Raw genomic sequence first — 19,195 nt, forward strand, 5'->3', positions numbered from 1 at the left:
GACCTTCCTTCACTTCCTGTTTCCAGGCATACTTGTCTGAGTCAAGAGAATGCTAGGTGTTCATGCCGATGGAGAGAGTGCTGAGGTCATGAGTACATATGTCATTGTAGCCCAGTTTGGTTCACCCTTTCAGCCTCTTTCTGGACTCCAGCTTTCCAAAAAGAAGGTCTTTCAGTACTCAGCCATCTGTCATGTGTAAGACGATCCAACCAGCACATGCATCTCTGTTTCAGGAGGGTAAACATGGAGGTAGTGCCTGTCCTGTCAAGCACTGTGCTGTTGGGGATCTTGTTCTGCCATGAGCAGTGGCGGCTGGTGACTTCAAATCAAAGGGGGGCTGCAGGAGATAGCTGAATGGGTGGGGTCAATGGGAAGGGGTGCAGACAACTAGAAAGGGGAGGAGCTATGCTCAAAACCACAAAAACTAAACTTTAATTAAATATACTGTCCTGGGTGCCAAACCCTCATTATGAGTGTCCAATCAAGACAAATGAAGTGTAAAAGAATAAAAATATTTCAATGCATTGGCTGCTTGACAGCTTACTTAATATCTAGATGGAAACAAAAAGGTTGTGAGGCATGAAAAAATAAATTACTTTTTAAATGCATTATCGGAATGCCAGTCAAAATCAACTATAAGAAAAACATGCAGCACTCAACTCAAACCGCTTCTCCTTGCACTGCATTATAATTTATATTCAGCTTTATTAAAGTACCAAGTAACATGCTGAAAGTAGCAATCTCTGTGATGCCCCCACTTGTAAAAATGTTTATCCAAAAAAGACCTGCTGCCTGACAACTATCTACTTGTTTCATGGGGAAAACATGATCAAAGTAAAAAATGAAAAGCAAACAAGCTCAAGATACATTGCTTAAAGGATTACTGTACAGGTTATGGACCACACATGAATGGCATTCTGTTTAGTTTACGGGTAAAGCCCTCAGAGATCACTGGAAGTCTCCAACAAGTGTAATGAGCTTCTTAAAATAATGTAACCCTGTCCTTTATTACACATGCTGCCATATGCATTTCAATACCCAACGCTTATACATTGTCTAGATAAGTATTCTCTGCATGGCAACAACAGAAAGGCTTCAATGTTGGCAATTCTTTAACAGTATGCTTATTAAAGCTTACTTGCATGTTATGATCTCAGACAAGCTTACCTGATGGTCATTAAAGCATTACTACTTAAAACACAGAGCAACAGGCACTTTGAGTAATAAGCATAAATCAACAGTACAAAAATATGACAGAAACCAGACCATTCTGCAAAATCAAGAACAGATGAAAAGCCACTGTAGTACTTGTGTCTACCTTGGATGGGGGGATACCCTGCACATTTACACTGCATGGGGGGATACCCTGCACATTTACACTGCATAACTGCTCCTTGCCTTGCTTGGACACATCCAGAGTCACTACATGGGGGAGTGGGGTGCAACAAGTATGTCACAATTTGAAATGTCTCTGGCTGACTGTGATGGTCCTGACACATTTGTCATACCTCGCCCTCAGAGGAAGTGGGACAAAGGCCCAAAAATAAGGACAATTTTTAAATATTGCTCTTATAAACTTAGAAAGATAATAGAATAGTAGGTCTTGCATTAGTATGAATTTTCTGAAGGATATGAAATCTGAAACTCAAATGTCTGTCATTATTTTCTAACTTCAGTCTTTAATGATTTACCACTAATTTGCCAAAAAAATTTTATGAAAAATGGACCAAAAATGTGATGCAAAAATATAAAATAGCCACACAATACAGCTGGGAACCTGTCAAAGAAGGGACACTTTAATAATAGTACTGCTAACTTGAGCAGTTGACAAAATAAAAGAATCTACATGCATTTCTGAAATAAAAGTAATGTATAACTCTTGATTATTACAGTTATTTTTAAATTGTAAACCCTCCATGTTTTCTTCCAAAATTGCTATTTTGCGGAGGGATTATTAGGGGAAGAGCAACATTTTGAGCCAAATTCGGGGACAGTTGAGAGGTTTGGCTATGCCTAATTCTATAAAGCAATTTATTTGCATGTACCTCTCAACCTGTTAATTAAATAAATCTAGACAAGGCCAAATATATTGGGGGAACATATAAACAGTACTAAAAATTGCTCTTGTATAAACTGAGACAGTTGATAGAACAGGTCTTACTTTAGCATGCATTTTTCTGAAGGTTATGAAGTCTGAAACTCAGTGTGTCATTATTTAGTGACTTAATTCCTAAATGATTTTCCAGAAAACCACAAATATTATGAGGAACAAACCAAAATAAGAAGCAAAAATCTATTAATTCTGTGAAAATCTGGACAGTTGGGAGGTATAGTTCACCTGGGGTTGTCTTTGAGTTTGCCGCCCTTCCCCCTCACAAAATCATGGTTGAATGGAGCCCTCCCCCCTGCAGCCATTCCAATGATCCATTACTTGGCTATTTCACTCCATTTACCATAAACACTAATGTGCATACTGCTTTACTTCTATGATGATCTGGATTTCATTTGAAAGTTTTATTTTGCATTTTACAGCACAAACACCAAGACATCTGCTAAACAAAGCAACGCAGTCTCACAATGAAAACAGGCTTAGCATTAAAAACTTATCTGCCCTTGAAACACACATTCAATGAAACAGTATTGAAACACACATTCAAAGAAAATACATTTTGCCAGTGGCAGATAAAGATTAATTTTGGGCTGTTTTCAAATCATAGGCCCCTTGCACATGAAACATACATGTACTCTTTGATACACCTTCCTGATTCTACTAAATTACATTCCTTGTACAATACAGTACAGTTGTTAGACGGCATTTTAAATTTATTGTTTTGAACATGTTTCCAGTAAACAATGAAACAAAATGCATGCACCAATGACAAAACTACCAAATTCAGAACATTTCCATCATAAAAGTCTACTCAACCTTCTACAGTCCACCAGTATCAGTAAATATGCACAATCTCTGAAGTAGTAAAAGTCATCTAAATAATTCCACATTAAAGAAATCTTTAACAATGAAGAGGTTACTGCTAGCAAACAACTTTATATGTCACTGTTTATTCATCTACAAATAAAGTGCCTGTTGCCCTTGAGGAATAAATTGCCCATGTTGCATGCATTAAAAAAAATAAATAAATAAGCTAGTAATATCGCAATAGGGACTGTATGGCAAACTGATGACAGGTTCATAGTTACTACTCTAGGTATCTTTGCCAAAAAGGACTGCAGCATCCACCAACTTTACAACAGAGTATAGTATCAATAATGCATCTATCTACTGTGGGAGTAGAACCCACTGCCTTCTGCATCAAAAGCAAGTACACAACCTGCTGTGCTATTAATGCAAGCAGGCTCAGAATAAGCAGCACTAAAGTTTTGTTCCCCTGCAGCTCTCAGCTCCTTGTAAAATCTACTCGACACACAGTTGTATCTCTGAACTTTGCAGCACAAGAAATCTGCAAAAAGCCGAAATTTATTGGGTGAGGGGGGGACAACTAGGGACACATTTTAAACATTGCTTGTATAATGTTGGAAAGTTGCTAGAATAAAATGCTGTGTTACCACCATACATTTCACTGCCACGTCTTTAACCCAGGGGACCCTGTGCAAAACAGTCAGAGAAACATACCACTATGCCAAATCAGCTGTTTGTAAAAGAGAGGAAGACAAACTTAAATGGCTACCATTTAGTGAATTCAGTTCTCAGCATAGCTGTCAACCTCTTGGCACAAAACACCTGAACAAAGCCAATAATGGGAGAATACAGTCCCAAAAAATAGGGGGGAATACAGCCCCCAAACATATTCAGTGAATTCAGTTCTCACTATAGCTCTCAACCTCTTAGCAAAAAGCATGTGGAGAAAGCCAGTAATGGGGGGGAATACAGCCCCCAAACATTCAATGAATTCAGTTCTCACCATAGATAACTCTCAACCTTAGCACAAAATACCTGGACAAAGCCAATAATGGGGGAATACAGTCCCAAAAATAGGGACAAATTTCAAATATCCATGTTATAAACTTAGACAACTGCTAGAACAATTTTGTGTTACCATGTACTTTCTGAATAATATGAAGTCTGAAATTCAAAGGCCTGTTATTTTTTAAACATTTAACCAGGAAACTAGTCTGACTTGGAACAAAAGACAATTTTCAGCAGAGCAGAGAGAAATGCCAATCACATCTTTGCAAGATGAGAGAACATGCAGACGCCACACCAGCCAAGAATCAAACCAGAGAACCTGTAGCTGTTAAGCAGCAATGCTACCAGTGCACCACTACACTACAGACTTTGCAAGGAAAAATGTAGATACAGAAACCACAGCTTTTATGAGGAACAGAACAAATGAGGCAAAAATCTGCAAGTTTTTTTAGAAATGGTGGTGGATAGGTAATTCAGGTCTTTGCCACCTGCATCCAAGGTACAGGGTTCAAGCCTGAGTATCTCTATCCACCACCATTTGCTCTCTCTAGCCACCAGTATATAGTAACTGGGGCATTTCACACACACACACACACCCTGAAGTAATCCATGAACATAAGCAGCAAAACCACCCGTGACACGGAGCAATCCAGCAACAATCAGAACCTTGACTCCTAGAGTTGATATACAATCCTCTTTATTTCGAATAAAACTGGACCACAACGAAAACAGTGAAAAACAGTTGTAAACAGCAGTACTAAGCGCTTTCACCCTTGCATGTCAGGGCATCATCAGAGTACAAAATAACTTAGCATAGAACGTCCCTTAAATACAGTTGCTATAATTACTCTAATTACTTAATTGTGTTAATCAACACTCATTGAATGAAGCTTGTATTTTGTTAGCAGTGAATGAAAAATACATTTAAAATAAAAAGAGAAAAAGAGAAACTGTTAGTGCAGACTTTAAAAGTAAATTTGACCCTTATGTCAGTTTGTTATAAAATTTAAAATTGTTAAAAAATATATATATTTTATACATATTACAATTCCTCATGTTAACATGAACATTTGGTATAGATTTATTTAAGTCAATATTTAAATTGTGTCACAAAATAATATCAAATAATTTATATAGTTGTGAATTAATGTAATGAAAATATTTTACCAATAAGTTAAACATTGATTGTAATAAATATATATGTAAATGGTAATTGTTAAATAGTAAATGAAAAAAATATATTAAATATTAAATATTAAATATCAAATGTTATAAAACAGAATAAAATCTGATTTGATTTAATATATGTGTATTAACCTTACATTTAAATTTGATGAATTTATTTTGTTATAATAGTGTGTAATAAACATAAATTAATTATATAATGTTGTGACGTGATGAGTTGTACCAATTATTATTAAGTTTAATAATTTTGTAGGTAAAATAAATGAAACTTAAAAAATGGGAATAAAAATAATTATAGTAATTTGTGACAAATGGTTTTGATGATTAAAAGTATATTTAAAAACATTATTATATCTTTAGATTGGTAATATCTAACCACATAACTATTTTGTGTATATGTATATTATAGTTATGTGAATAGAGGTAGGGCTGTGAATATGAGTAACAAAATGTATGTACTATATAGAATTAATGAACATAGTAATAAATATAAGAAACATTGTGTGTGTGTCATTAACTACTAAATAATTTGTGATTTTAGTTTCAATATACTGTTAATGGAAACTTGTTCGTTGATACCTGGCCACTTATTGGCATTTAATCTTAGTTGCCAAATACATTCTCTGGCTTCCAGAAGGGTCTTAGTATCGCCCCCGTTGTACAACTTATGTTGTGGTATTCTATCTATGACAAAAAATAAAAATTTTTTGAAGTTGACACACACCACGCTTCATTCAATGAGTGTTGATTAACACAATTAAGTAATTAGAGTAATTATAGCAACTGTATTTAAGGGACGTTCTATGCTAAGTTATTTTGTACTCTGATGATGCCCTGACATGCAAGGGTGAAAGCGCTTAGTACTGCTGTTTACAACTGTTTTTCACTGTTTTCGTTGTGGTCCAGTTTTATTCGAAATAAAGAGGATTGTATATCAACTCTAGGAGTCAAGGTTCTGATTGTTGCTGCTTACTAGTCTTGGTTGGAAGTTTGTTCTACATCTCAATTTCATCAGATTCCTGTTTGAACCTAGATTGTGGATTTGTGCCGGACCTAACGGATATAAAGTGACTGGTAACACTGATATTTGTATCACAGTTCTATGACTTGACAGCATTTCAAAGAATTTTTATAGAACGTCCTTGTGTTCATTTGGCTTTTAAAGCACTGGTATTTAGCCAACGATCAATTTTGTTTGTTTTTTTAGCCTTCAGCTATTGAGCACAACTTGCTAGCTTTTAGCTATTGAGCACAACTTGCTAATTAACTCCTCGTTCCTAAACTGCTACTTCATCGAACTCAGCTAACACCGATACATGAATCATTGCAATACGATTTGACAGTATCTTAAACAACCTTTACAAGAAAGTCTATGGGTTAAAGCCTTCTTTTAAACTGAATTCGGTCAACGGAATTACCGTTGAAAGCTCTGTACTGAATATCAGGAATTTTACTGTTGTATTGAACCAGCTAAAAACGCTCTGGGTTCTAACCTGGTTCAAACTGTTTTCAACTCGATTCAACTTAGTAATGAACTACCGGTTGAACACCTTGGATTTAGCTTCAACTAACATTAGTGTTTCTGACATCCTGCGCGCATAGCTCAGAATTCTCTGTGTTGGAATCGAGTTCAATTGTTTTCAAAAAATTGAACTCAGTAAACAAACTATTCACTGGATACCGTGCACTCAGCTTTATTGAATTTCAGCGGTTGTGCTATTACGGGCAACTTGCTAAGTAATGCCTGCATCTATCTTTTTAAAGTGACATTTACACAGCATCAACTGTTGAATTTACTGTATTACGCTGGTTAAAAGTATCACTTATGCACGCAAAGAGTACATTTTTTCACAAAGCAATATCGCACTTATTAGCTTGTTGTGATATACAACTATTTGCTTAATAGTTAATGCCTCAGTGGTACTAACACAGCGAACGAGTGCAGTTATCCGTAATTGACAGCTCTGTTATATGAATAGAGTTTAGCTTTCAGTCCACTGTTTGCGGGTAAAGTCTATTTTTACGAAGTTTCTTTACATTGTATATAAAAAATCTGTCATTAGCAACATCATTGACTGTGCTCAATCTATCTTATTACCCTTTGTGTTAAATACAACTTGTATGAAGTTTCTTTATATCAAACTATAACACTGAGATCAGCAACGGCAATCTACCTTGCCTTTGGTAGAAATATTGAAAGTTTATTGAGCTAGTGTGCAAGGACCAACACTGTTGCACTACATATTCTGCTCGTATTCATTTATATTCAAAGGCTCTAATCAATCTGTGGCTTTGATTATTGGATTTATCAACAACTTTCATTATGATGCAGCGGTTGCTACAGGAGCACTTAGACATTACCAACAGCTTATCAAAGCCTTAAGCGAGCAGCAACAAAATGATTATTACAGACTCACAGGAGCGGCTCCTCACTTTGCATTCAACTCCAAACACCAGTATACACAACACAGTTGCCAGGCAACGATCGGTCAGCCCTCAGGATCAGGCAGTGGCGTCAGGGAGAAGAACGCTCAAGGATACCGCCAAACGTTAACAACAGCTACCAACACAATCAGACGGTTGAAGAGTAAATGTACATACAAACAATTCTTCAAACGGTAACATGGACCTTAATCGGTTCCCAAACCTGAATAGAGCAGGTTCTGTCACACCGAACCAAGGTACACTCAATTCAAGGCTTGAGGAATTTGAGAAGACACTAAAACCTACAAATCTCTACAGATGGATAATGCCTTTCTGGAGGTTATTCCGCTAGAGTTAAAACAAGTCCCTAAGGGACTTTATCTTCAAGCTGCCTCATGGGTTTGCTGAAGGCACACCACTTTTCAGAGTTAAAGGGACTTTTGACAATACTGGTTTTGAACTTTTAAAACTCATTATCCGAAATAACAATGATAAGTTAAATGTCTTAAAGGATAAACTGTGTAATTTAGATAGAAGTATCAAAGCAGATGTTTTATTTGAGTACAATAAGATCAAAATGGAAAATATTTTTAGAGATTTAGACAGATATATTACTAAAGGTTTAGACATTAAAAATTCAAAAATCGAGAGATACCAACGACTATAAAAATAACAGAGTTTACAACCATTTTAGGGAATATAAAAATATGAAATTACAAAATCACACTCGAAACACCAACATAGCAGGGAATGGTAGGAATTTTAGTACAAATTTTAATACAAATGGGAATAACAATTTACATTCTAACTTTGATGAATTCACTGCTGAAGATGACCATGAATTACGTTATCGAAGCAATTTTGATAATAATGACGAGGCACAGTCAGTTTTTTTAGAACAGCCAGCCCTAAGGAGATCAGAGAGGATAAGGGAGAGGCAGGGCAGCCAAAACTATCATGTTCAAAGGAACTACAACAATGGAGGCAACAGAAGGGGCAGATGGTAGCACAAAGTGAATCACAACGTAATGTGGAGTTTGACAATTCACACTTTACACCAAGTGTTACCTTGTCAACATTACATTCAATTCAGAGGTTGGAATTGTGCAACAACAGACTATAAGGGTAAACACTGCCACGATAAACCCAACTAATGGAATAAAAATTATTAACTACATGGGTTCTAATTTGTATAATTTTACTGACAAAACATTTGACACCACACACCTAAAATTGTTCAGTAAAGGATTCACCTTTGTGCCAACTTTTAAGTTAGACATTGCTGAAGTCCTGATTAATTTAAAAACTTATACCAGGTTATTGAATTTAAAAGTTTTTTTTTCATGATTCTAACCCAACTACACTGGACGGAGGACTCACTCTTAAACGTCACAGTACATTTATACCACCTCAGAATCTTATCATACACATTTTTGAAAAACTTTGTGAAACCCACATAAGAAGAATACTAAACGAAAAAACCAGTACTAACTATAATCTAACTTCAGCAGAACGTTTTTGTTTAAAAGAACTTACCAGTTCTAACAAGTTTAGAATAATGAAACCAGACAAAGGAGGTGGTGTAGTTATTATGTTGACTTGTGATTATATAGATAGAATGACCAGATTATTGGAAGATGAAAGTACCTATGTTAAGGTGAACAGACACGAGGTGGACATGGCCTACACTAAAATCGATTGGCTGCTTTATGAATTTTTGATGGATGGAATGATTGATGCACAAACTTATCATTATTTATCAGTGGAATACCCAGTAGTGCCCTCTATTTTTGGGATTCCAAAAATTCACAAACATCTTGATAACCCTCCATTTAGACCAATAGTCTCCGCTAAAGGATCAAAAACAGGCGTTGGCTGCCTATATTGATTTTAAGTGTAAAAAAGTTTTGTCAGACTTTCCTCACATTATTAGAGATTCGTGGCACTGCTTGGATTTGTTACGTGCCTTTGTTGATTCTTTTAACGGTCATCTTGATTTTTGTATGGTCACCATTGACGTTGTCAACTTGTTCAGTGTAATTCCACACCAAGAAGGGCTTGAGTTGTTTGAAATTTGTCTCAACAAACATAGTGGCTATAGCAACTCTGAAACTAGATTGTTGTCACAGATGTTGGAAATAGTTCTAGAAAATAATTTTATTTATTTTAACAGTCAACATTATAGACAAAAAAATGGTGTTGCAATGGGAGCCAAATGTGCCCCTACTTATGCTAATTTGGTGCTGGCAGCATGGGAGGAGGAATACGTTTTTACTAGCATTTATTGGAGTAACATATTGATTTATCTAAGATTTCTTGATGATATTTTAATCTTCTGGAATGGGTCTGAGAATGGGCTTAAAGAATTTATTACATATATAGGTTCAACAACTAGTTTTTTGAAATTCACTAGCCACACTTCTGTCGAAAAGATTAACTTTTTAGATATTACAATTTCATTTCAAAATGGTAAAATAGAATCCAACATCTATCGGAAAAAAACTTATTCCAACTCATTTCTACACTTTGATAGTAGCCACCCAAACCATCAGAAAACGAATTTAGTCAAGGGCCAGATGGTGAGGCTGTCAAGATTAGTGAGTAAAGAAGAGGCCTTTTTAAACGAACTGACCATACTGAAAAATATGTTCACCGCTAGAGCATATCCAGAGGAGTTGGTATCAAGAATTGGTAATAGTGTAAAAAGCAACAGGACAACACTATACAAACCAATTATTCATTATGGATTACCATGTAAAGATGTATCCAATATCAGGAATGTTGGACATGACACCTTTATCATCCCCTTTAACGAAAAATCTCAACACATAGTTAAAGTGATGTATGATTCATGGAGCATTATTACAGAAATTAATGTTGACTTGGGGAACATACTTGGTAATAAACCAAAATGTACTTTTAGTAAGAAGTTTAAAGAATTTATTAGAAACCCTTTAGTAATGAAATGTATAGATCCAAAATGCATAAATGTGGATGTCGTGCATGTAGGTTCATTAACAATGGACCATATTTATCTATATACAATTATGAAAAAACAATTAGATGTCCAGGAACTTGTGATTGTAATACCTGTATGGTTGTTTATGCTGCTACTTGTACAAGTTGTCAGGCCTTTTATATAGGCAAAACACACAGGAAACTAAAACCATTATTGAACACACCAGTGACATTAAGATAAAGAAAGAAACAAGTGCCTTATATATTCACAGTACGGTGTGTGTCAACTTCAAAATTTTTATTTTTGTCATAGATAGAATACCACAACATAAGTTGTACAACGGGCGATACTAAGACCCTTCTGGAAGCCAGAGAATGTATTTGGCAACTAAGATTAAATGCCAATAAGTGGCCAGGTATCAAACAAGTTTCCATTAACAGTATATTGAAACTAAAATCACAAATTATTTAGTAGTTAATGACACACACACAATGTTTCTTATATTTATTACTATGTTCATTAATTCTATATAGTACATACATTTTGTTACTCATATACGTTTCTCACAGCCTACCTCTATTCACATAACTATAATATACATATACACAAAATAGTTATGTAGTTAGATATTACCAATCTAAAGATATAATAATGTTTTTAAATATACTTTTAATCATCAAAACCATTTGTCACAAATTACTATAATTATTTTTATTCCCATTTTTTAAGTTTCATTTATTTTACCTACAAAATTATTAAACTTAATAATAATTGGTACAACTCATCACGCAACATTATATAATTAATTTATGTTTATTACACACTATTATAACAAAATAAATTCATCAAATTTAAATGTAAGGTTAATACACATATATTAAATCAAATCAGATTTTATTCTGTTTTATAACATTTGATATTTTATATTTAATATTTAATATATTTTTTTCATTTACTATTTAACAATTACCATTTACATATATATTTATTACAATCAATGTTTAACTTATTGGTAAAATATTTTCATTACATTAATTCACAACTATATAAATTATTTGATATTATTTTGTGACACAATTTAAATATTGACTTAAATAAATCTATACCAAATGTTCATGTTAACATGAGGAATTGTAATATGTATAAAATATATATATTTTTTAACAATTTTAAATTTTATAACAAACTGACATAAGGGTCAAATTTACTTTTAAAGTCTGCACTAACAGTTTCTCTTTTTCTCTTTTTATTTTAAATGTATTTTTCATTCACTGCTAACAAAATACAAGCTTCATTCAATGAGTGTTGATTAACACAATTAAGTAATTAGAGTAATTATAGCAACTGTATTTAAGGGACGTTCTATGCTAAGTTATTTTGTACTCTGATGATGCCCTGACATGCAAGGGTGAAAGCGCTTAGTACTGCTGTTTACAACTGTTTTTCACTGTTTTCGTTGTGGTCCAGTTTTATTCGAAATAAAGAGGATTGTATATCAACTCTAGGAGTCAAGGTTCTGATTGTTGCTGCTTACTAGTCTTGGTTGGAAGTTTGTTCTACACGGAGCAATCCAGCCAGAATGAGCCCGTGCAATGAAAGTCCCACGAGAGCAGCTCACCTCAATGAAAGTCCCACGAGAGCAGCTCACCTCTCTAAGTCCTCATCGGATCTGTCTGCAGCCAAAGCAGTCCAGACCTCCTCTTCTGTGTGGTCATCACCGCACTGATTCTTGAGTGCATTTGCAGCAATGATTGCTGGGTACCTGTCTAGCTCTATCTAGACTGCTGATAAAGGCAGTCTGAGGTCTTCAAATGTCTTCACATGTGCAGAGGAGTCGGGACTCGTGCTTTTTTTTTTTTCTTTCTGTTTTTGTTTTTTAGTTTTAAAGATCTTTCTTTTTTTTTTTCTAGGTCTGAGGGCTGCAGTCCGATAGCATGAGCTGCCCCTGGCCATAAGATACCAACTATGTACCCAAGACAGCGCATATGGAATACAGTGTTACCAAGTATGCACTAAAGGCAGCACATATGGAATACATTGAGACACTGTTCCTGCTTTGAGCACAGAATCCATGTTTTCTGGCATACAGTGATGTGTTCAAAACACAGGCGTTGTAAGCTTGCACCTTGGTGTGCACAGTGAGCTTAATATTAGCCCATACTCTTTTTTTGTCTGTCTGGAAAACATTGTGGCAGCTTTTTCAATGTTCTTGTTGATCTCGCTATCAAGCAACAAGTTGTCAGTGATTATAGAGCCTAGTTACATGAATTTATGGACAACTTCCAGCTGATAGTCCCTCATCCTGATTGATGGGTTATTGCCCACATTTTGGCCCATCACCTGGGTCTTTTTTAAACTGATTTTGAGTCCAAATTCTATATAAACATTAGCAAAGTGAGTCATGAGTGACTGATGTTCTTGCATGTGAGCCACAATAGCTGTGTCATCAGGGAACAGGAACTCCCTTAGACACTTCCAAAATACCCTGGTCTTCAATCTAAGCCTCAACAGTTTGAAGAGGTTGCCATCCATTCTGGACTGGAGAAAAATACTCACTGTAGCAGTTCCAAAAGTAAATTTCAACAGAACTGAAAAGAACATACCAAACAATGCAGGAGCCAGTACAGACCCCTGCTTCACTCCACTAAGAATCTTGAAAGATTCAGATGTGGATTCATCGTACATGATGGTCCCCGTCATGTCTTCATGGAAGGACCTGATAATGCTAAACAATGCTGAAGGACAGCTGATCTTTGCCACTATCACAAAAAGACCTTTACTACTGATGAAGTCAAATGCCTTGCTCAGGACAATGAAGGCAATTTACAGAGGCTTGTTCTGCTCCCTGCACTTTAATTGTAGTTGTCTAATAGAGAAAACATATATATAGTATACCTTTCAATTCTGAACCCACACTGAGACTCGGGGTAAACTATATCTGCAAAAACATAGAGCCTCTTCAGGACAATACATACAAACAGCTTCCCTGTGGTACAGAGAAGGGTGATGCCATTATAATTGTTACAATCACTTTTTTTCACCCTTATTCTTATAGATAGTAACTATGTTAACATCCCTCATATCCCGTGATACACTACTTTCTCTCCAGCATTGGCAAAATATCACATGCAGCTCTGAGATTAGGGTACCAGGGGCACATTTAAGGATTTCTGAGGGAATGCCATCTTTTCTTGAGCTTTTCCAGAACAGAGTGCTTGTAGTGCATCATTGAGTTCCTGCAAGGTGGGCTCAGCATCAAGTTCAGTCATAGCTGGCAGAAGCTCAAGGGCATTCTGAGCTCTCTCTGTAAATACGGTTTCTCTGGCACACAGCTGTGAGTAGTGTTCCACCCAGCATTCTACCTACTTGGTTCTGTTAATCAGGACCTTGCCCGTGGTCAACTTAAGTGGGAATGATCTTCTTTTAAGATGGACTGATGGCTTGCTTGATCCCATCATACATTCCTCACATGTTACCAGTGTCTGTGGCTTGCAGAATCTTGAAGTAAAGTTGGAGTAAATAATCTTTTTCACACCACCGAGCTACCTGCTGCACTTGAATCTGAGCACACCAGAGTGCCTGCAAGTTCTCATCATTGGGTGAGGACTTGTATGCAGCCAGTGCCTGTCTCTTCTTCTCAATCAGGGTTATAATCACTTCAGTGTGGGCTTCAAACCAATCAGAAATCTTGATTGTCTTCTTCCCAAGGATAGATATTGCAGTATTATAGATGGCATCCCATAGTTTTTCCCATCTCTTGCTGGTGTCAATGCCATCAGGGCAGGGCAATGCCTCTTCAAGTGCTTGAAAAAACTTGTGTAATTTTGAAGGGTTACGAGTCTTGCTTATGTCAATATGTAGCCTCCTATAATTTTTTTACAGCAAAAGATCCTTTGTATCTGGATGTTCACCTTACTACACATGAGCTAGTGGTTGGTATAGCAGTCTATGCTCTGGTAATTGTCTGTTATACTGACACTACTTAAACTGCTGCATTCAGTGCAGATAAGGTCAAGTCAGTGCCAATGTTTTGATTCTGGTTGTCACTATGAAACTTTGTGCTGGGGTATGACATTGAAGAAGGGTTTGGTTATGCAGACGTCATATTGGGGAACAAAGTTCAAGGAGATGCTGTCCATTTTTATTCATCTTTCCTGTTCCTAACTGTCCAAGACAGGATGGCCAGCTGGGATGGTCATTGCCTACTATAGCATTAAAATTGCCAAGAATGAATGATGGTTCATGGGAAGAGACCTCAGTGATGGCAACACTAAGTTCATTATAGAATTTGTCTTTGACTTCCTGGGTAGAAGTTAAAGCAGGAACATAGACACTGAAGATGGAGACAATGCCCACTGGTGTTTGTAGCTGAATTTTCAGCAGTCTCTCATTTCCCATATTTGGTGGTATGACTGAATCGATGAGGTTGTTTCTGATTGGGAAACCAACACCATGTTTCCTGGTCTCTTCTGGAAGCTTCCTATGCCAGAAAAAAGTAAAGTCCTTCCCCTAAGACATCCAGTACATGACAGCCTTGTTTCCTGGAGAGCCACATTGTCCATCTGCAATCTGCTCAGCTTTTTATGTCTTCTGAGCATCATTGATATTCTGCAGATCTTCCATAAGGCCTGGAGTCATTATCCTTATGTTACATGTTTATTTTGTTGCTTTTTTTGTTTTTCCAGGTGTATGGGGGGGGTTTCCTGTAGGGGGTTCCCTAAGCCCCACTCACCCAGTGAAGCAAGTGGACCATGGTGAGGCAGCAACTATTTGGCTGGGGGTTGCCCAGCTTAAGGCAGGTTGTAGCTGCCCAATGAGATCAAAGGCTCTCTCCCACCATCGGAAGCAGCCCCTGGTGCCTCACTCTATGCCAATTGAGTGCATTGGCTTATTATTACTTCCCATGTTGTGGTACCACTCACAGAGTGAAGCTGGAGTGTCCTCTCCAGGGTGCAGGCCTGGACAAGTGAATTTTGAGGAAACAGCTGATAACCATCAGCAGGTTCCCCCTGTCCATGCCACTGATGTAATCCAAGGGGACTAGAAAGGCCGGTACAACTTGCCATCAATGTCATTGCACAGGCTGCCAGAGTGAGGTCAACTACAACTGAAAACTGCTTTAGGGGCGCCATCTCTGGACTTTTCCTTGGGGTATACTTCTGAAGCTTTCACCATGACTAGGTATTGCCATAAAACTGCAAAGTTATTAAATTAGAGTTTACCTTTTCCTAGGTGGGCTGTCTTCAAAGGCTGAAGAGCCTCACCTGCCTGAAGCAACTGGTTTTAAGGCAGTAGTCACCCATATTCACCCCTTCTCCTGTTAGTACAAATGGTTCTGCTGGGCATAGAAACTAAGCCACAAGTGAAGGCCTGGAACTAGACTTAGGTGATTTTGGAAGCTTATTCATACTACCCCTCCTAGTTATGACAACCTTTGAAACCCTTGTCATTCTGTGCCAGACAAGAGTCCTTAAACTAGAAAGCACGCATAAAAATGGAACACAATACAAAAGTATATTAAAAATAGATAAATATAAAATGTACCATGAGGTATAGTGTAAAAAAGTCATATATGATTAATGTTTAGAACTGTAGAAGTAGGCATCATGTTTTGTGAATGGCTTGTGGCCTCTTCAAACAAAACTGTTTTCCTTCTCTTCAATACTAGATACATGGAATCTGCTTCAAAATGGGTTTAAAATGGAAGATATAGACTTATCTGTCACCTTGAACTGAACTGCATGCATGTATCCATCTATATAACTATTTATCTCTCTCTATATAGAGAGAAAGAGCAATAGATTAAATGGATAGGTAGGTAGATAGATAGATAGATAGATAGATAGATAGATAGATAGATAGATAGATAGATAGATAGATAGATAGATAGATAGATAGATAGATAGATAGATAGATATGCTGTACTGTGCTGTAACTGAAATAGATAGATAGATAGATAGATAGATAGATAGATAGATAGATAGATAGATGTGTATTTTGGCTGAAAAAGGCAAGGAATCTGTGACAAGATGGAGCAATTTCTCTTGTGAAAGCTAGTGAATAAATTAACTAAAATCATACTCCACTGATGGAAATAATATTACTAGATTAACACAGCAGTATAGCACACACACAACTTTTCATGTTGCTATGACATTAAACTAGAATTTGTGGAATCTATAATGGATGGGGAAATGTGCAGACTAGATAGATCTAAAATTAGTTCTCTCCTGACAGCATTTTATTCTTGATTCTCTGTTTATAGCACATTAGGTCAAAACATTTTTCTCTTCGGCAGAGATTAATAAAATCAGAAATGCCCGTCTGAGCTGCTGTAATGTACTTATTTATCATACTTCATATGTACAAACTGAGGTTAATACATGTAGAATTTCACTTGTGAATTGCACTCACTGAAAAGGTAGACCTGCAGTTTACACTGCTTCTCTCCCATTCTCTGATAGTATTTGACAAAAGTAAGAAGGAAAGAGTAGGCGATTATAAAAATCATTTGTAAAAGTATTCTGATAAGCATTTGTTGATATTATTGATACCTTGCTTCTGAATTTCATATACATTATTATATAGCTTGTGGAGGGTGTCGGGAAATCAAACTTTTGACAACAGTTTACAAGTTTAAATACAAAATACATTTTAAAACTAGACTTCCCTGACTGTTTTGAGAATTTTGCTGACATGGATCTCTTCTCATACATCTGCTTGTGGTATTAAGTGCCTTCATGATATGAGGCAAGGCATGTGTAAATGGCTCCGCTTGAAGAGCTTTAACCATATCTGATGCAGTGTCTGACACTGAAAACCATGATGCAAGTGTTTTTGATGTGGAATTCTGATAATCAGAGTTATTATAAAATATATTTGGCAGTTTTCCCAAGGAGCTCTTTTTTATCATGCATGCAAATATAGCTAGCCTTGGACTCTATCCAGGGAATAGAAATAGAATGCTGTCATTTCACTGTGGCCAGATATGGCTTATACTTTGTGTCTGACTTTTATGATTTTTCTTTTGATGTGGCAGATGTTTTGTTTTATGAAGTTTAAAAGAATATATAACTTTAATGAAAAATGGCAAACTGTCTAAATTTTTTTCAGTGGTTGATGAACTTTAACCTAAAGTGTAAAACACTTCAGAAGTCAAGCTGCTCTGAAATAATCTCATTTGCAAATCCTTCTCATGTAAGCCAAAAAGCAAATATATACACTGTGTCTACATTTTCACCGACAGTGTTTAAATTAGCCACCATTTTTTCTCTGATCCATACATTCAACAGCTATGAATCTCTTAAAACTGCTTTGAATGGCAACAGTGCTTTGCAATGTCTAATCAACAGATATCATAGTTATACAGTTCCATTTAATCATTTCTTACTTTGTTTAAACTAATTTTCCATACTATAGCATGTTATTTCTGTGCCTCTGTGTAATGACTTTCACCAGTGATTAAACTAGATGGTAGAACTTGACACATCATTGAATGAGCCTACCACAGAGATTGAAAGCAAAGCATACAGAATGAGTTAGATGTTCCTCATTTTGATCCGTGCTGCAGTAGCCTTAGCTATATGGGTTATATCCTGCCAAGTATATAACAGTTGGCCAGCTTCCAAAGGTTTGGGCACCTTCCACATGACCAAACTGTCAAACAGCTCAAGCTAAGCTGACTAAAAGTCAGGTTTGGGCATGAAGCCCTCCAGAGCTTTCCTGCTGCTGAAAAGTATGCTCCTCTGAGGCTTTTGAAGACTGATGTTCGAGCTGTACTTTCCTTTGCTGGGCACATACGTTCCCTTTGGGGAAAGGCCTTCCATTTTCTTATGTTTATATTACTTTCTTCTTCAGGAAAGTTATTTTATATCAAGGAGTGTTGTATTTTAATAGACTATATTGATAACATAACAATTTTAAACAGAGCACTTGTTTTTTTTCTGTCAGTTTTAAGGTAGTGCAAATTAACTGGTAAATATTTTATGTGAAGAAATTGTGTTTAATTTTGCCATTGCATACTGCCATAGTGTTTGAAAGTGCTTTTTAATGTTTTTTTTTTTTTTTTTTGTCAAAATAGCAACTTTTTTGGACTGGTAGTTTTGCTGGCAGTTGCTGCTTGTCTTCCCTGGCTCAATTCACTATTTTTGGCTTGACCATGGAACAGATTGTCAGTCCTATGATCAGACCTTCTTCCATTCACAAAAAGAAAATCTTAAGCAAACAGTCTTTGCCACCACAGCAGGCTTGCAATTTGTCTCAGCCACAGGTAGGTGACTCTGCTGTGGCTATTTGTTTTACAGTTTTGTCAGTCTTGGGAGAGGGACCATTGAAGGTTTCCCTGTTGTGTCAGAATACTGTGCCCATCCCTGAGAAAGCAGTGGCTGCCTTCAGTAACAAGGTTGGCCCTATTTTTCTTGTAGAAAACAAACTGAAAACCAAACACGTATCTACTCCTCCTCACATTTCTTTGGATAGGAGTAGTTTACTGGGACTGGCTCAGGGTTTACTTCAGACTACTGACCGTTCTTGCAGAGTAGTCTCTGGTAAGAAAGGTATGCCTTTTTTACTAAAGAGATTAAAGACTCTAAATCTGAACAAGAAGATGCAAGGAGGCACTCAGAGTTTTATCCTCAGATTTCTTATTCAGAGGATAGCTCAGTTTCTAATTGTTCCTATGGTGGGGGGGGGGTTCTCTTTCT

The sequence above is a fragment of the Protopterus annectens genome, chromosome 1.part2 (assembly GCF_019279795.1).
Source record: "Protopterus annectens isolate FY-2018-M chromosome 1.part2, PAN1.0, whole genome shotgun sequence".
Classification (NCBI taxonomy): domain Eukaryota; kingdom Metazoa; phylum Chordata; order Ceratodontiformes; family Protopteridae; genus Protopterus; species Protopterus annectens.